Genomic DNA, 20,327 nt, shown 5'->3' with positions numbered 1-20,327 from the left:
TACTTTTATTTTTTTTTCAAGATTTTATTCATTTATTCGTGAGAAACACACAGAGGGAGGCAGAGACTCAGGCAGAGGGAAAAACAGGCTCCCTGTGGGAAGCCTGATGCGGGGACTCGATCCCTGGTCCAGGGATCAGGCCCTGAGCAGAAGGCAGATAGATGCTCAACCGCTGAGCCACCCAGGTGTCCGTCATTTACTAGTTTTAAATACTCCTCAAAGCCATCAGTATACATAACTCTCTGTTCCTTCTTTGTGAAAAGATGAAAAATCTTTAGCTCATTAGGATGTTGTAGTTTATTTCATTCTTGGTATGGAGTGAACACAGCCGATCTCTCAGAATGTGATGAAAACTTTGCTGTGTGACTAAGCATTTTTCTCGAATGAATTTATTCTATAGTGACTTTCCTTTAATCCACCCTGTGTACTGCTGGAACTCCTATTGATTCTCTCCAACTTGCAATTCTTTTTCAAAGTACTAGATGTCACATTTATGCCACTCCAGAACTTTCATGTGTGCATATTCAAGTAATGCCCTTTGCCACCCTTTTACCACTACATGAATATGGACCACGAGGTCAGCCGGGCAACTGAGGAGGCTAGCCTATGAAATGACCGGTTTATCCTTTTCTCCACCCACCCTACCTCCAGGGAAAAGCCTGGGAAAATTCTCATTAGTCATATGAAAGTTCTGAAATGCAACAGGCATGACATGCGTTACTTTAAATGATTCCTATATGCTAAAGAAAAGCAGGAAAGCCTCGAGGACATTCCAGTGTGGCAGCAGTACGGAGCCTGCAGAATCTAGAAGCCCTGGGAGACATAGAGGATGACAGGACTTTGGAGAGCACTTCAGATGCCAGCAAATATGCTACCCTCTCTTATGTAAGCAACTCTATTCTGAGTCATGAGATGGAGTCACTAGGATTTATCTATTTCTTGTTTTACTCCTTTGTTCACCCAACAAATATTTATTGTTTGCCTGCTATACGCCGGGAACTAGGCATACAGCTTAGAATCTTTTTCTTGGCATCATGGTCGTCTTTCCCCTTCTCTCTCCACACATCAGCAAGGTATCATTAAATATTTGCCAAGCATCTGTGTTGCACCAGGTAGCTGTAGTGTTTATTGACATACGTATCTCTTATCAACATCTTAACCTTGAGTGGTCGATGCTAATGTTCCCATTTTATAACTGAGGAAACTGAGACTCAGAAAAAACGAGATGATTTTCTCAAAGTCCGAGGTGGAGCCTGGATGCTATGGACCCTTGTTCTGTTGAGCTCCATGTTCTTTCTCCTTAGATGGTAGAAAATTCTCCTGACAAGTGAATTGAAGCACTCAACATGACCAACAGCTTCCTGCAGCACTTTGGAGCAATTCCAGCTCTTGTCCAAGCAGGGCTAAGACTGGGCTTCCTTCCCTCTCCAGGGTTTTGGTGACAGAAGGTTCTTCTTTTTCTCTTTTGTCTCTTGACAAATATCCAGTCGTCTAGTAGCAGATTCGACTTTTTTTTTCTCTTTGTAGTTTTTCTCATCTGTGTGAGAAAATTTGTTCTTACTTGTCCTTCCTTTTCCTAAAATGCACTTAGCCTTCTTTTATACAAGGTTTAAGTTTTTCTGTGTCATTGCCTGTCAATGGAATGCCTTTCTCTCCTGCTGAATGTGCATGCATTAAATTAGCAATTTTTCTAGAAACTTCTACATGGTTGAGCAAATCTGGCCTTTTCCACTTAAGAGTAATTAATATTGGGAAAATTACACAACCAGTATGTGCCTCAATTTCCTCATTTGGGGGACACTTAAGTGGTTCAGCGGTTGAGCAGCTGTCTTTGGCTCAGGGCATGATCCTGGGTTTCAGGAATCGAATCCCATATCCAGCTCCCTGGGAGGAGCCTGCTTCTCCCTCTGCCTATATCTTTGCCTCTCTCTGTGCATCTCTCATGAATAAATTAATAAAATCTTAAAAAAAAAAAAGTCCTTATTTGTAAAAGGCAATTGTACCTAGCTCATAGGGTTGTTGTAAGACCAAATAAAAAAATAAAGTATTTCACACAATGACTAGAACTTAATAAGATATTAACAGATGTTAAGTCGTTATTATTGAGATTTGGTAGAGCATGTCAATTACTGCCATCGGAACAGGCTCATATGAGGGGATAGGACCTGACAATAAACCACCCACAGAGGAGCTGGACCCTGATGCATATGCTCAGCTGGGGTTCATGTTGTCAGGTAAGTAGACTTTCCAAAAAATACAGTCAGGTTCCACTAGGCAAATAGTCAGCAACAGAACGGTAGCAGGGAGTTCTGGCATTTGAGCAAGATGCATCAATGAAGACTTGAGGAAGATTTGTCAATGGATGTGAAGGCTCAACTGCCTGGGCCGATTTCTAGGACAGGCCTCCAGTCCTTCAGACATGACCTTCAGAAGAAGCCCTGGAAAGGAAAAGGAATATAGGCAAATAATGAAGATGGGCAGAAGCCAACTGCAAGTGAAGGAAGTAGATGCTCAAACTGGAAATTCAGTGAAGGCCCAGATACCAGGAGTGGGGCTTAGCGCCAGAATCAGATTCAGAACAAAGGGAGCAACAGGTAGGTCTGGGATGCGGGGCTAGAGCAGTCCTGGGCCAGGCCTTGGGATCCTGGCAGCCAGGGGGACCTGGATCTAGATCTAGTGATGCTGGGTGGGGAGAAATAGAGAGTTGAGGAACTAAGCTGAGCTGGATCCTTTAAAATTTATTTTATTAATTTATATTAGATTTATAACCTCTGAGAGTTTAGAGAGCTGTGGGTATGTAGGTCTCTGGATGTAGCACTTAATTAATATCTTATCCTGCTACTACCGTGAAGGGTTATAGAGATAATTAAAAATAGATGTGAAGGTGATTTTTAAGTTTTTTTTTAAAAGCTTTTAAAATGTAAGGCATTGTTGCCATTATTTATAATCATACTTTTTCATGATAGCAGTGTAATTTCCTATTAAAATTTTTTCATGATTTAGGCTGAATAATATTTCCATTATAGTAAGTACAACTGGTATATTGAATAACCACGGTTTGAGAAATGCAATAAGAAAAGCAATTTTATTTTTGCTTCTATTGTCACCTTAGTGTATTCAGTAAGAGAAATGTTTTTCCTGCTACTGGATAAAAGCTCAAGGGGGCTTAATGATAGGAAGTCCCATGTTTGCTTTAACTTTCAAAACAGAGCTTGATTCAGAAATGAGCATGTCTAGTCCAAATTTTAGTTTTCATTTCAAGGTAAGGCTTCCTTCCCTTCTCTCTCCAGCCTCCTATCCTGAGCTGCTTCCTAGCAATCTTGGCAGGGAGGAACCAGGTTGCTCCTCCCACCAAGGTACCCTCAGGTCTCTCCTGAACATAACACTATAAAGCACGGAGCTCAGGGAGGGACAAGGGGAGAGAGAACAAAAAGTACCTACTTGTTAGGTACTTTCATTCTCTCGTTTTCCTTTCAGGGTGGCTGATGTTTAGAGTTGACTTTCTCTCTCTGGGACCAGCCTGAACTCTTTGATAGCTCACCTGTCCGGCCTGTCCTACCTCAACTCCCACAGAGTGTAATGCTCCCCATTCTGTTGGTGACAGGCACTCCTTAGCTTCCAATTGCCAGCAGTCCAGTCCAAGCCCAGACTCTCTGGGGACCTCTTGCTCTCTGGCCAAAGCCGTGATTGAACAGGTAAGATCCCTTTAAAAATGATTCCAAGACTAGCTCTCATTTTCTGTTAATGAGTCAACAGCAGCAAATCTCGTAGATATTTCTGTCTTGACCTTCAGACCAGTCGCCTCAGTATCCCATCAGAGTGCTCGGATTTGGGTCACACCCCAGCTCAGGGAACGTGGGTTGGTCTCCCAGGGGCTCCATGAAGGTTTCCTCACCTCACTGGAAGAAGGCCAAAACTCTTTTCATTTTTTTTTTTAAGATTTTATTTATTTATTCATGAGAGACAGAGAGAGAGAGGCAGAGACACAGGCAGAGGGAGAAGCAGGCTCCATGCAGGGAGCCCGACGTGGGACTCCATCCTGGGACTTCAGGATCACGCCCTGGGCCGAAGGCAGGCGCTAAACCACTGAGCCACCCAGGAATCCCCAAAACTCTTTTCAGTAGGTGAAATTTCTTTATGATTCCATTCTCGCAGTATACTCTCTATGTCTTATATCATTCCAGGAGGTGAAGGGTTTTATTTTTAAAAATATTTATTTATTTTAGGGAGAGAGAAAGCAAGATGGAAGAGCGGCAGAGGAAGAACCCTGAAGCAGACTCCCTGCTGAGAGTGGGAGTCCACTGTGGGTCTTGACCTCACAATTCTGAGAACATGACCTGAGCCAAAATCAAGATTTGGACTGTTAACTAACTGAACCACCCAGGTGCCCCTAGGTGAGGGGTTTTACAAGTGCTGTAACGGTTCTCATAGATATACTTGCAAATGTATATACAGTCTGACATCTCATTTTGGAATTAAATATCAATTGAAACAGATGTTTAAGAAACAATTACATCACCTTCCTGCCAGCCCTTACCCACTGCCTTATTAAAGACTCTGCGGCATCTATTAATAGCTACTTCAAGACACTTTGGGCTTTCATCAGTGTTTTTCTCGGTGCCCACTACTCAGTTCCTAAGCCACTCCCACACCTTAGATTTTTGTTGTGGCAACCTCCCACTTCCAGATACCAAGATCTATAGTAGTTGTCCACTTTGTAATAAATTACTCCCAAACACTACAGCTTTAAACAACAAATATTGATTATCTCAGTTTCTGAAGGTCAGGAAGCTTGGAGCGGCTTAGCTGATAGTTCCGTTGCAAGATGTCTCACATGGTTGTAGTTCGACTGTCAGCTGGGCTGCAGCCTATGAAGGCTGGGCTGGGGTTGGGCTTCCATTTCCACACTCATTCCCCTGGCTTCTCCTCCTCACATGAGCCTCTTTCCACAAGCCTGCTATGACATGGTTTCTCCCTGGGTCAGTGATCCAGGACAGAAGCAGCACATTCCTGATGAGGAAGCTGTAGATTTTTTACACTCTAATCTCAGAACTGAATACCATCACATCTGCTCTATCCAAATCATGAGAAATTAGTCATTAAAACTCACCTACACTCAAGGGGAAGGGAATTAAGCCTTACCTCTTGAAGGGAGGAGATTCAAAGAACTTGTGGGCATACCTTCAAAACCACTGCAAGCAACATGTTGACTGAGGAACATCTTCCTAGAATCTAAAACAGCATCCAGCATTGAAGATGTTTTAACCTCTTTGTTTCCCAGTTGTCTGATTTTAAAGTATAAAATATCTTAATCCCGCCCTTAAAAAAAAGGCTTAAGTAATATTAGTTATATGAAGGCATTAAAGGAATTGATCATTAAATTTCACAATCTACCTTAGGCAAATATTAAAGGAAAAAGAAATCTTGCATGCATGGCTAATTTATAAAGCATTGACATCAGTGAATTGAGCATATTCTCGCATCAGAAGTGAGAATGGACAACCCCTACTTCTGGCTTTTTCTTTCTTTCAGATTTCTTTCTTTCATAATATGTGGTCAAAGGGTTTTCATCACCTACCTTGTCATTGTAAATACTTCCTCTTTGTTGATTTCTAGTTAACTTTGAACAATCAATGTAATACAACCTGAATAAGTCTGATAAAGAGAAAATCCATGAACTTGAAAAAGATAGATAAAAATTATACAAAATACAATGAAATATTACAGATATAGTATAGACATGGCATATCTGTTCATTCTTTAGAGAGGTACATAATTTTTATAGAACCTTGCCAATTGTAATCTTCATTCACATTTTTAATTTTTCTACATAAATGCTGAGCAGGATAGTGTTAATCCAGTAAGTAGGTAACATGTAATGGTCATAAAGGGTTGGAATGGTTCTAGAATAGTTATGTTGTCATCCATAATTATTCTAGTAGGAACTGGAGTTCACTAGAAGAACTGAGGATAGGAGAAAAAATTTATTCTAGTCTTCCCTAATATATCCATGTGAGCTGTTTAAATTGAGTATTCAACATCAACATCCTGAAAAGGAAGAGAGCTACTTATTAAGTAGAGTCGACAAACAGGAAAAGTAGTCACCGATTACCTAATTTTCTTAGTTTACCCTTGTTGGTCTAGGGAAGAAAACTGTACAGGATTTGGAATGGTTGCAGCTAGTGATGAAGATGATGTTAGCATTTCTCTCATGGCACTTGATGGCCTTAGATCTCATTGCCTTGGAATCAGCCATTCTGCTCCTCACAACACCCTCTTGTGGCCACAGTTCAATCTTCTTAGAGAATTTCTCCCTGCTTCCCACAGATCCTTCTTCCAGTTACATCAGAAACCAAAGATTATTTCTCAAGGATTACTTACTCCTACAACCAACTCATCAGAGTGGGAATCTAATAATTATGGAGTCACATGCTTTGCTTTATGTGTTCAACAGGTGTAGGAATCAAGACATTGTTGTCATCACTGACAGGCTGGATTGTTACTATTATTCTCTTGTACCTGGAGTCCATAAAATAATTCAAGGTTTGTTCTCCTTCCTTGTTTTTTTCCTCAATGCATGATAATTGTAAGCAGAAATTCAAGACATCACTATATATGTATATTTACAAAATCATAATATTATAGGAAATAATAACTTTAGCAAAAATCTCAACAATTTTCATGAATCATTCCATCATTGTGATATTTGGAGATATATGGAACAGTCTACACTACCAGAAGGAAATAAGGTCATTAGAAAAGTAAAGATCTCTGATGGTGATTTGTCATAGTAACGAAAGAGGAATTTCCTAAGCATCAAACTTAAGTCTGTAACGCACTGATTTACTACGGTTTTTATGATTATTATAGCAGATGCTATATATCATCATTAATATTTTGTCAATCAAAAAAATTCTTATCAACTCATAATTTCCTACAATTTTACTATAATAAATAAAAATAAAGGAATACTTTTTTCCATATATTTCCCATATTTTTCCATACTTCTAGTTTTTAATTTAAAAAAGAGAAGTATGACTGAATTCAGAAAAATGAACGAATTATTAATGTCCCGCTCAACCAACTATCACAAAGTCAACTCAGCTGTATAATTACCACCCAGGCCAAAAGACAAGAGTATTATCTTCATTCATCTTTCAATCCATGGCTACTTCCTTCTTTCCCAGGAGTGTACATTATCCTGACTTCCAGCATCATTTTGGCAGATTTACAACTTTATATGAAAGGAATCATACAGCATATATTTTTAGTGTTTGGCTTCTTTCGCTCACCATTGTATTTGTGGAGTCATCTATATTGGGATGAGCTACAGTTCTTCCATTTTAATTGGTATATAGTACCTCATTTTATAAATGTATATATTATACTATACAATTATTCAGTTTGTGTTAGTAGACATTTGAATTATTTTCAGTTATTTAGTAGAAACGAGGCTATTATGAATGTTCTTGAGCGTGTCTTTTGGTGCACATATGCATGCATAAATCTGGCTATAAATCTGGAGGCAGTTCACTGGGAAGGGCTGGTTTCATGCATATGCATCTTGTCCAGTCCCAGAGGATCCTAGCTCACAAGGACCCTGCACTTGATTAAAGGCTCTATCGTTACTGTCCTGAAATTCTTACTCATTTTATCTTGAAACTTGAGTTTTGTAAATGAAGTTGGATGCATAACCAGAAGAGAAAGCCATAATATGCACGATCCTAGTTCATTGTGGCTTTGTTTGCATGTGACCAATATCCCACAAGCCTAGAATTCTGAGGAGTGGCTATTCACGGGGTCCAACAAGACTCAAAAGAAGTTAAGTATGTGACAGCTACAGACTGACTAAGGGGTGCTGACGGACTTGACAGGCTGTGCTTTCTTTCAATGAGAACTTGCATCAGATGCAGAAAGAGGCAATGGTTTCCAAGAAACACAACTTCCCTTTAGTAGCTAACCACTTCATTCTGAAAATGCTGACAGGGTAGGAAAAGGCAAGATGGGACAAACTCTAGTTGCTCTTCTCTTAGTCACAAGTAGGCCACAGGTAGAGAATGTGAACATACGTGGAAGTGAATGGAAACAGCAGTTAGTTTTGTGCAGTTTCCACTGCTTTGATAGAATAAAACAATATGCGTGGATGGGTTATAAAATACAAGTTGTGAAATTTTGGTCATTCCACATATGAGTTAAATGCCCTTATATTTGTGCTTAAAACTGGCGTCATACAGGGGCTACTGGGTGGCTCAGTTGGTGAAGCATCTGACTCCTTTAAAAAAAAAAAAAAGATTATTTATTTATTAGAGACAGAGAGAGAGAGGCAGAGGCACAGGCAGAGGGAGAAGTAGGCTCCATGCAGGGAGCCCGATGTGGGACTCGATTCCCAGGTCTCCAGGTTAGAGTTTCTATGGTATATCATTTTTCCATCATTTTAATATCAACTCTTTATTATTATATTTTAGAGCTGAAGAACAGAACATTTGAACTTCATTTATATTCTCTCCCTATTTAAATGTTTTTTTGCAGTGATTTTAATTTTCTTTATAATTAAGACTCGGATACTATTTCAAATTTTTACATTTTTATTGTGGTAAAATATAGATAACATAAAACTCACATCTCACTTTTTTTTTTTATTTTTTTTAAAAATTTATTTATGATAGTCACACAGAGAGAGAGAGAGAGGCAGAGACACAGGCAGAGGGAGAAGCAGGCTCCATGCACCGGGAGCCCGACGTGGGATTCGATCCTGGGTCTCCATGATCGCACCCTGGGCCAAAGGCAGGCGCCAAACCGCTGCACCACCCAGGGATCCCCACATCTCACTTCTTAAACAATTTTTTTATTTTGAAGATTTTATTTATTCATTTGAGAGAGAGAGTGAGTGTGTGGTGGGGGGTGGGAGAAAGAATCTCAAGCAGATGAGATGGGGCTCCATCTCACAACCTTGAAATCATCACCTGAGTGACACCAAGACATGGTTGCTTGGCCAACTGAGTCATCCAGGTGCCCCACATATCATTCACTTTTTTTTTTGTTTTTTAAAGATATTATTATTTATTTATTCGTGAGAGACCCACAGAGAGAGGCAGAGACATAGGCAGAGGGAGAAGCAGGCTTCCTGTGGGGAGCCCTATGCAGGACTTGATACAAGGATCTCAGGATCACACCCTGAGCCAAATGCAGATGCTGAACCACTGAGCCACTCAGGTACCCCCATCTCACTCACTTTTAAGTATACAGGTTAGTGGTATCAGGTGGGAATTTTTCATTCATTAACTCTGGAAATATTACTTCTGCCTCATTTTCTCATATCTTTTTCTCCCTGAAACTCAAGTATATGTTAAGTGTCACTGTATCCCCTCTCTTATATAATTTACTATATTTTTCATCTTTTGTCTCTGTGACTTATTTTGGCTTTTTTCTTATGCTCTATTGTCATTCCCCCAAACTCCTCTTCAGCAGTAATAGAAGGCAGTCTAATTGGCCCCTAATTTATCCACTGAGTTCTTAATTCCAGTGGTTTTATTTTTTTAATTCTACAATCTCCATGTGATTCTCTTATCTCCTTATAATAATTTTCTATTGTGGCAAAATATACATAACATACAATTTACCATTTTAATAATTATTTATGTGTACAGTTCAGTGGTATTAAGTACATTCACATTGTTGTGCTACCATCACCACCATCCATCTCCAGAACTTTTTCATGTTTCCAAATGGAAACTTCATACCCATTAGACTGCGACTCCTTATTCCCCCTTCCTTAGCCCCAGACAACCACCATTCCACTTTGTCTTTGGTTTTGATTACTGTAGTTACCTCATATAAGTGGAATCACACAATATTTGTCTTTTTGTGACTTCAGGGTTCATCCATGTTGTATCCTTTGGCAGAATTTCCTTCCTCTTTTGAGATCCTTAAAAAAAAAAAAAAGATTTTTGGTTCTTGGAAAACTCAATCTTTAAAAAAATTTCTTTAACCATGTTAATCATAACTTTTAAAAAGTACATATTTGGTCATTCATTATTTGTATCTCTTGTGTACTTATTTTTCTTATTTGGTGTTTCTTTGACCTGCCTCATCCTATGGCTTGTTACTTTTGATGGAGTATTGAACACTGAAAATTATGTTAGAATATTATAGAGATTGTTAGATCTTTAGGATGATGTCATATTCTTCTAGAGAGGATTTATGTTTGCAAACCCAGATATCTAATCAGGAATTGATGTATTCAAAGCTGAACAACAGTCCTTGAAGGGCCTGCCCCTTCCAGATAATACCTTATTTGTATTGTAGGGTCCTTTGGGATTCCAATAAGACGCTAATGGACCATCAGGATCTTCAATCCTTGGCAGGTCCTGAAAGCTCATTTTGTCCTGCTAACCATGTGAATTTGTTTACATCATGGCTCAGCTTCTTGGCCTCTCACTTGTTGCTACTGGGATTGGTGGATATCCCTTGCAGACAAGCAGCCCCACTGCCTGGCTTAACCCTATGGGTTTCTTTTTCCAGAATTTGGCCACCTAATTTTTCTTTACCTTTTTAATGCTCTGATGCCTTAAAACATATGTTTGCATATTTTTTCCACTTCTTTTAGTTGTTGTATGTGGGAGGGCTGACCTGATTACTTTGTCATTGCAAGAAGTGGAGGTTAAGACTAGTGTGCTTTACTCTTTTATTCAATGTCCAAAATATTCTATGCTTTGCATAAAGTAACACATCTTTATGACTAAATGTGCAATTCTGGTTTTGAGAAGGAGAAGACTATGTGAACAAATCAACGAATTTTGGAAGGTTTCACATTTTGTTCCCATGGAAAATTCTTTATTTACTTAACTAAATGCCTTTGCCATGCTTACACCACTTTGTAAATATATGCATTTTAATTGTATATGTTTATGTTATTTCTGTTCTCCTTGTAGTTCAAGAATTGACTCAACTCCATTTCTACCATGAAACCTTTCTAGATATATCAAGGCAAAATAGTTGCTTCCTCTTTAGGACTTCCATATTGTAATGGCTGTAAAACTACACTGTAACAATCTATCTTTTATTTTCACTGTACAATTTAAGCTTTTGGGAAGAAGAAATTGTGTCTCACCAAAATATATACACGCTAAAACATCTAACATACTATTTTGCATATAACGGAAGCTTAATATATATTTGCTAAATGTGGCATCTGGCTGGCTCAGTCAGTAGAGCATGTGACTCTTGATATCAGGGTCATGAGTTCAAGCTTCATGTTGGGCGTGGAGTCTACTTAAAAAAAATAACATATCTATGCACTAATAAATGGAGGGATGAATGAATAAATAAGGATGTTGAAGTGCAGTTAGGGGAATGTTGACTGGAATAAGAAGAGCTAGGTTTATGTGCCATCACTGCCTTGGCTAAGTGTTTTAAATGTTTTCTCAGTATCTTCACTTGTAATATCAGAATAAATGCCACCTCAGGGAGTTTTGGGGCTTAAAAATATAATTTATCTATATGTGCCTGCAAAACAAGATACAAATATAAGGTGGCCACTTACAGTTTTGAAATGTGGGAAGGGGGGCAGCCCCGGTGGCTCAGCGGTTTAGCACCACCTTTGGTCCAGGGCGTGATCCTGGAGACCCAGATCCCAGGCTCCCTGCATGGAGCCTGCTTCTCCCTCTGCCTGTGTCTCTGACTCTGCCTCTCTCTCTCTCTCTCTTTCCTGTGTCTCTCATGAATAAGTAAATACAATCTTAAAAAAAAAAAGAAATGTGGGAAGGGGAAAATATATGACTATACAAGAAACTCAAGGCAAGGGAACAAGGTGGTGGGTAGACAGGATAGGAATTTGACTTTTATCACTACACCCATTTGAATTTTGAACCATATGGATATTTTAACTATTAAAAACAAAATGAATAGAATTTAAGAAAAAATATAATGTACCATTACTCTGTTTTGTATCAGAGTAGTTGGCTCAGCAAAAACATTTGTTGTGCTGATTGCAGTGATTGGGAGTCTTATCTAAACAATTAGTTTTATAGATAGAAGTTTCAATAATTTGTGAATTAGTTACTTGGATTATTTATTTTCTCGAGAGTTCTTACTTTTAATATGTATATCCTAGCACAGAGCCTGGAGCATATATTGATTATTTCTTAAATTCGTGGTACAGTTTAGGTTTGTTAGTGTAATCTAGATTTGGGGTCAAATCTAGGATCAAATCTTGGGATCAAAAGGGGTCAAAAAGCTAGAGATTTCTGTCATGTAAACTTCCTCGTCACTTAATACATGATTTAGAAAGGTTTCCTGAATACCCTTCTACAAATAGAGAGATTTGGGTGGAGGGGGGCATCCAGCAGGGAAGGGCAGATAACCATATACTCTTGGTGAGGAATACTGTCTTCCTGCGCTGGCCTTGCAACATTGATAAAGATGCCTATGACTTACTGAGAGAGGATAGGTCCTCAATCACCTTATTCAATCATCAAATTTGGTGATAAATGCAGTGACACATGTGCCAGACAGATGGTTGTTTCCTCCAGAATTTCTATAGAGGTTTTCTGAGTCCACTTTTCAATCACTTACTGTATTTCTTAATCTCCAGGAACCTTTCCTAGTCTTTGGTTTTGTCTGTGTTCTAGCCCAATTTCATGAGATGACCAATGAAAACAGACTGGGATCTGAAATCCAATCCAAAAAAATATTGCTCTCTTTAAATAGTTCTTGTTGAAATTTAGTGCACAAGGGACTGAGACCAATGCCTAGTTTGAGGATGGAAGCGGGCTCTGGAGCTCATTCATCTATGTCTTGCCCAGGTTGGCAGGAATTAAAAAAAAAAAAAAATGAACTTGACTTTGTCTCCAGCTATTGTAAAATGATTTCTGACTTTTTAAACTTCTTTTATTCTCCTTTTCAAACACTGAAGCTTCCCTAAATTTAATTTATGCTGTTTTAAACTAAATAAACTGAGAAAGACTTTGGGAAGAATATTTTCTATTTATAATTTGTTTAGATATCCTAGTTTCTTAATCACATCTCTCAAAAGACTCAGGTTTTTTTTTTTGTCTTAACCTTTCAAAATCTGTTATATTACGCTTGAGAGGTAAATGGGATGTTTGCCAGAGCCCTGTTACTTCCAAATTTGAACATCAAAAATAAGTCACTACAGGCATTATATTGACAAAAGATTCATAGTCTCTACTAAGCTGCAAGTAATAAGAACTTGTTATTTAGCTTCAGCTTGATTAAAAAAACTGAGCAAGTCATTATACATTCATGACTTTTGGTTCTGTTGCTCAATGTAAAATATAATATGAACCAATTTTCTAGCTGTTTCAGTTATGTATTATAAATTGGGGTGGTTTGTTACATGGCAGTAAATAACTAAAACAACAGGCAGTAACAACTATTCTTTTTCTCATGATTCTGCATTTTGGGCAGGACTCAGTGGGGATGGCTTGACTTTGTTCATATGATGTTGCCTGAGGTGATTCGATTGAAGACAGAACATTTACAAGATTAACTTGCCAAGTCTAGTGCCTCACCTGGGGTGGCTGGATCAGTTGGAGATTGCCTGGGCTTCTGTCTTTTCCCTCAAAATCTCTTATTACTTAGGGCTTCTCCATATATACACGGTGTCTATATATTTTTTATTGGTCTAACTATCTAATCTATCATCTATCTATTCATCCATCTATTCTTCTGTGAACCCACCTATTCATCCAAGTGGCTGCTCCTGTCTAACATGATAGCTGAGCTTTTTTATATGGCTGCTACCTTCGAAAAGAGTAAAAACAGGAACTATCATGGTTTTTTTTTTAATACCTAGGCCTTGAACTGTCAAAGAGTCACTTCTGTCATATAATTTTTGACAAAAAAACTCACAAGTACAATCTAGATTCGAAGAGAAGAGAAATGACTCCATTTCTTCAGGATGAAGTAGCCTGGGTATCCAGAGACAAGAGGATTTTGGCCATTGTTGGAAAGAATTTACCAGATCAAGATAGCAACATGGTTCACTAACATTATCTTGATGAGTTTCTTTATTTGTATGTCTGTATTTTTAGGTAGAGAAAGAACATGTGAATGGAGGAGGGGAGAGACAAAGGGAGAGGGAGAGAGAATCCCAAGCAGGCTCCATGCCCAGCCCAGAGCCCAATGTGGGGCGCAATCTCATGACCCCGAGATCATGACCTGAGCTAAAATCAACAAATGCTTAACTGACTGAGCCACCCAGATGCCCCTGAGTTCTTAAAAAGGGATCAGCACATTCCCTTAAAATGTGTCCTTTTATGACTTTGGCCTTTTAAAGTTTTTTTGTTTTTGTTTTTTTTTTTGTTCATAGAGACAGAGAGAGAGGCAGAGGCACAGGCAGAGGGAGAAGCAGGCTCCATGCAGGGAGCCCAACGTGGGACTTGATCCGCGGTCTCCAGGATCACGCCCTGGGCTGCAGGCTGCGCTAAACCGCTGCGCCACCGGGGCTGCCCGACTTTGGCCTTTTAATATTTATCTGATTATTATCAATATGTACAGAGGTTTTTTTTTTTTTTTTTTTGCGCTTTTCACATTACAGATTAGATGTTTAAGTTTGCTTTCCTTATTACATTTTTTAATAATAATTACACATTTTCTTTTTAAAAAACATTTAATTAATTAATTAATTAATTAATTTAAAAACAATGACAGAGAGAGAGAGAGGCAGAGATACAGGCAGAGGGAGAAGCGGGCTCCATGCAGGGAGCCCGACATGGGACTCGATCCGGGGTCTCCAGGATCATGCCCTGGGCTGAAGGCGGTGGTAAATCGCTAAGCCACCCGGGCTGCCCTACACATACTTTCATGAACACCACACCACACCACATACACACACACAATCGTTTCTATAATAAGACAGATCTAGGGTTTAATTCCAGATTTTTTTTAAAGATTTTATTTATTTATTCATGAGAGACACAGAGAGAGACAGGCGGAGACACAGGCAGAGGGAGAAGCAGGCTCCATGCAGGGAGCCCGATGTGGGACTCGATCCTGAGTCTCCAGGATCACGCCCTGGGCCAAAGGCTCAACCGCTGAGCCCCCCGGGCGTCCCTAATTCCAGATTTTATAATGCATTACCTGTATGGCTTTGGGCAAGCTATTAAAACCATGATTCAGTTTCCTAAACTGCAAATTGGATTGAAAGAATTATCTATTGATAGCATAGTTCTGAGGTTTAAATGAGATGAGCAGTATTTGGTATATAAACCTTTAATCATTATTATTATATCTTCTCTTACAATTTCAATTTCATTTATAAAACAGTGTTTATTTTCACTCTTACTTTTCAAGGCTCCTTATAGTTCGAGCAACCAGCTGAATGGTGGTGCCATTTCCTGAGCTGGGAAAGACTGAGATAAGAATTTGTTTTGGGATAAGTAATTTTGTGGGTAAGAAATGATCCCTGAGGCTATTAAGATGATATATGAATATATAGTCAATTGTGCACATATATTCATATACACATGAATACATTTAAGTGAATATAGCTACATAGCAAGACATGCAGACCCAGAGAGAGAGAAAGAGACGTGGGGCCAGGGATAATTTTTAAAACAATTATCCCAACTGATGATGGATGACTAAGAGCTATTCATTACTCTTTGCTCTCAAAGACAAGAGATTTTACCTTATTTATCTTTCTAGTCTCCATAACAAATGCCACTATCACCTCCATGTGATAGAGTATTCATATAATTTTTTACTAAATTGTGCTGGCATATTCCCTGTAGAGTTAGCTTGGCGAATAATCTGGAGACAATTTTTAGAGCTCCTTAGTATTCCACAGATTCAATTATACCCAGGGCAACTCATGCCTTTCATTTGCCAAGAGTTTTTAATACTTTTCTTTGCTTTTTTGAATATTGTAATAGAATAGGGAAGAACTTAAATGTATTTTCTTTATCTCTAAGGCCAATAACTGATAGTAGAATTTGAACAAACATATGTTTTATTACTTAATAGCATTTCGTGCTAATTAATATATATAATTTATAAAACATTTTCATAGTCGTTACAGAATTTGATAAAGATAAACCTTTGAGGTATCATCATTATGCCCATATGACAAAGGAGGAAACACGCTCAGAGAACTTAAGCGTGCAGCTAGTGTGCAGCGGAGCTAGGACTCAAGCACATGTCTTCTACTTCCAGAATCTAAGGTTTTATAGGAGCAGCAGTTTTGGGGATGTATATAAATTGAAGTCATTCCTGACTCCTATTACCAGGAATATTTTGAAATAACTCTTCATATTTCAAAATTCCTAACTAAAATATTTTGATAATGTCCTTTTAAAATGTACCATCTGGGATCCCTGGGTGGTGCAGCGGTTTGGCGCCTGCCTTTGGCCCAGGGCGCGATCCTGGAGACCTGGGATCGAGTCCCACGTCGGGCTCCCGGTGCATGGAGCCTGCTTCTCCCTCTGCCTGCTTCTCCCTCTGCCTGTGTCTCTGCCTCTCTTTCATGAATAAATACATTAAAAATCTTTAAAAAAAAAATGTACCATCTGTGATTCTTCAGGAACTTTTCATGGTGGCTCAGTGGCTTATTTTCAATTGTAGAAGTTACTAATTCATAATCAAAGTGAGCTACAATGCTAGTCAAAGAAACTCACCAACAGGTAAATCTTCCATTAAAGAAAGGACTTTCAGGTTTGTGATCGAAGTCTCTTTGTCTCTAGGCTCAGACCTCGCTTGGGGCAATAGGCAAAACGCACCAAGAAGGTCGGAATCACCGGTAAATACAGGACCCGTTATGGTGCCTCCCTCAGGAAATGGTGATGAAGATTGAAATAAGCCAGCGTGACAAGTACACTTGCTCCTTCTGTGGCAAAACCAAGATGAAAAGATGAGCATCTGGCATGAAAACCATAGCCAGTGGCACCTGCTATGGTTACATATCCACAACCTGCAATGGTTACATACCTGCAACTACAACACCATTTCTGCCCTCACATTGAAGTCTGCCATCAGAAGACTGGAGGAGATGAAAGACCAGTAGAAGCTCCACCATTTGAAACATTGCTAGTCTATAATAAATGGCTTAATTTATGTAATTTAAAAAAAAAAGAAAGGATTTTTAAAAGTGTTCTTTTGGCTAGTTCATTTTAAGATTTTTTTAAATTAAACTTATTCCCATTATAGCAAGCTGATGCTTATACCAGGCTGAGAAATTATTTTGACTAGCATATTGTCTTTACTCATAAACTCAAGTAATTAGGCATACAGAAAATCACGTTAAAAAGACCTCCTTCCCCTTCAGGGATTGACACGCATGATACAAAACTAGAATAAAGTGATTGGATCTATTTTATCTTCCATTGTTGTTTAAAAATATAAACCTAGGGGCACCTGGGTGGCTCAGTTGATTAAATGACTGACTCAACTTTGGCTCAGATCATGATCTCAGGGGTGTGAGACAGAAGCATCCCTCCCCCGACAGCAAGAAGTTTGCTTGAGATTCTTTGCCCCTTCCTCTCTCTCCCCCTTTTCTCCTTCCCCCACGTATGTGCAAACTCTCTCTCAAAAAGATATACATACATACAAACATACATACATATACACATATACATAAACACCCAGCTTCTAGCCAACAAGAACTAACTTGAGACATTATGGGATGTTATTAATATTAAGCCAATGAAGATTCAATCCTGGTACTCAAAATGTGTTTTCACAAGGCAGGGAATTATATTTGATGTGAAAGTACCATGGTGTATTTTTCCAACTGAATAGAAATACATCCTGAATTTTTTAAAAAAAGATTTTATTTATTTACTCATGAGAGAGACACACACAGAAAAGCAGAGACACAGGCAGAGGGAGAAGCAGGCTCCCCACAGGGAGCCCGACATGAGACTCGATCCCGGGTCTCCAGGATCAGGCCCTGGACCACAGGCAGCGCTAAACCGCTGAGCCACCCGGGTTGCCCTGCCCTGCATTTTAGATAGCACAAAATAACCCCTGAGACTGTCACTCAAATTAAGAACGTATACACCGTTTGTCATTAGAAAGAAGTGTTCAGAATAATTTCTCATTCTTACTGTTATTTCTTTTTGACCTACAGGTTATTTAAAATACATGAAAATTTTTTTCTAGTTACCTTTTACTTTTTATTACTAGTTTAATTTATTGTGGCCAAATATATAGTCTGTGATTTCAACAATTTGACATTTGTTTGAGCATTGGCTTGAGGCTCTGTTATTAATAAGATCATGGAAAAATGGTAACTTTTTCATGAAATAAACATTTATCATTATGAAGAACTCTCTTTATCTCCTCTTTTCTCTGGCCCACCCTCTTCTCCTTCCACAGACTATACGTATATTGCTTAAGACAAAGCAAAATAAAGTGCCTCTTTATTTACAAAAAAATTAATACAATTACCCTGAAAAAAGATGTAATGGTTGACAAGAACCAAGTCAATCTCATGAAAAAATCCAGCTACCTCTCAAGTGAGCCCATAGGATGGGCACATTCGTGTATAGGAACTTGCAGATAGAACTGGTTTGCCATGAGAACACGGCTCCTTCCTTGTGACCGATATGTCTGCTAACCACATGGTGTCTTCATTTACCAAGATGGAAGGAAAAAAACACTTTCTTTGATCTGTCCTACAAAACAACTTTTATGTTAATTTGGTTTTGGTTTTCCCATCCCACAGCAGGTTCAGTGCTATATTGGACTGAACATTCATTCATTCTTGGCAAATGGGTTCTTCCTTGGCTCGGAAATGCAGTGACATGAAATTGTGTTTTCAATACCAGTTAATGGACTATTACCCTAGATGCTGTTATTGATGATCTGAGCATTTGCTAGGATCGTCTTTCTGGACAGCTACTGATTAATGGTTCTTCTCTTAGCAAACACATGTTTAGTGAGCCTGCAGCCTGTGCTAGGCATTATAGAATTATATTTCATAGAGGTATTTAGCTCTTGATGGGTCATGACCATTCTGTCTAAACTTTCAAAAAAGAAGCTAAAATAGATGACACAAAGGACACTATTCAGGGGAAGCTGAAACACTCCTGTCCTTTGTATATTCTTAGAAGCTTGTAAAATACTTTCTCAGGCTTCTGTAATCCTCCGGATGACTTTTGAAGGCAGGTATCATAATTGAGATCTTACAGTATTAGTAGGAATTGAGGTTTAGAGATGTTAAGTGACTTACTCGAGGCCCCTTTAGTGGTGGCAGAGAAGGGTAATAGGGCATCGTAAAAGGAGCAAGGTATAAGACTCAAATCCAAGGTCGGCCATGCCTGCCATTTCCGAGCTCTGCAACCTTGGACAGGTTTCTTCAAACTATCTGAGCTGGTTTCCTCATCTGCCTTGCCTCTGTCACAAGGTTGCAGGGAGGAGTGAATGCACAAATGGGTGTGGAAATGTCTCTACCCTGAAAAACATGTGAGTGTTAGTTTCATTATTTAAGTTTGGGGAGGAGATGGTAGATGGCACGGTGTTGCAGCCCACCCCATTTCAAATCAGACAAACTTGGTTCTAACTAACCTTGTTGTAAGAATTTGAGTATGTTACTTGAACTCTCTGGGTCTCTGTGTCCTCTGTTGTGAAATGTGTATCATAATATGACATTGTGGAGCTTTGCGTATGGACCAGCACAATAGAAGTAGGACGCAGAGCACAGCACCAGGCTCTTAGGAGGTACCGTGTGAATGTTAGGGCTCCTCTTTCTGGCCCCAGCCTGGTTCAGTCTCCTAAGAAAGCACTGAATAGTCTAGCATGGAAGATCTGTAAGGGACTATGTGGGTCCTTGCATGGAAAAAAAAAAAATCTGAGACCGAATGAGGTAAACTGATTTACCCAGGTCACAGAGCTAATGGCAGAGTTGGAATTTGAACCTAATTCTGATTTCAACTCCAAGAGTCTTTTTCTTTCTTTTTACAAGATTACAGTAATCTCCATGTAGCATTATTTGTACCTGTCCTCACCTGCTAAGGGTGATTTTCATTAAGAACCCGTAGGGATGTGCAGATAGCATTGCTAGAGCAGTTGAACCCAACCTGAATTGTACTATAGCCAAGGATAGGACTTTAAGTGTAGAAATATTTCTTTTTGTATCTTGGGCTATTCTTCGTATCAAAACCACAGGGATTATTTTGTCTCTATGCATTATGTTTAAACTTACGCTCTCTTGGAAAGAGAGAGTCACACACTTTTAATGTCTATATTCAATTTGACTTCAAATTGCATGCTGCTATTACCCCAGACATTGAGGCGTGTCAGTTGGAATACGCAGTGGAAATAGCCTAGCACTGAGGCATCAAGAGACCCAGATACTAGTTCCACCT

The 20,327-nt window shown here is 39.0% G+C and overlaps 3 long non-coding RNA genes across 5 annotated transcripts; 2 read left to right on the top strand and 1 right to left on the bottom strand.

Annotated features, from left to right (window-relative positions):
- Positions 1-2,067: 2,067 nt before the first annotated feature.
- LOC144318415 (uncharacterized) lies at positions 2,068-6,456 on the bottom strand. Of its 2 annotated transcripts, XR_013384311.1 has the most exons (4): positions 5,789-6,456; positions 5,579-5,655; positions 5,143-5,232; positions 2,068-2,438 (listed from the first exon to the last, which is right to left on the bottom strand). It is a non-coding gene; the product is annotated as an uncharacterized LOC144318415 (long non-coding RNA). The 2 variants fall into 2 exon arrangements; XR_013384310.1 differs by having other exon boundaries at positions 5,579-6,447.
- On the top strand, positions 3,028-5,686 carry LOC144318418 (uncharacterized). Its single transcript, XR_013384315.1, has 3 exons — positions 3,028-3,695; positions 3,940-4,120; positions 4,227-5,686. It is a non-coding gene; the product is annotated as an uncharacterized LOC144318418 (long non-coding RNA).
- On the top strand, positions 5,749-18,287 carry LOC144318417 (uncharacterized). Of its 2 annotated transcripts, none has more exons than XR_013384314.1 (2): positions 5,749-6,543; positions 14,333-18,287. It is a non-coding gene; the product is annotated as an uncharacterized LOC144318417 (long non-coding RNA). The 2 variants fall into 2 exon arrangements; XR_013384313.1 differs by having other exon boundaries at positions 5,749-7,350.
- Positions 18,288-20,327: the final 2,040 nt, after the last annotated feature.

Source organism: Canis aureus, chromosome 8, assembly GCF_053574225.1.
Source record: "Canis aureus isolate CA01 chromosome 8, VMU_Caureus_v.1.0, whole genome shotgun sequence".
Lineage (NCBI taxonomy): Eukaryota > Metazoa > Chordata > Mammalia > Carnivora > Canidae > Canis > Canis aureus.
The sequence above is the reverse complement of the archived record's forward strand: the minus strand, read 5'-3'. Positions and strand labels throughout refer to the sequence as shown.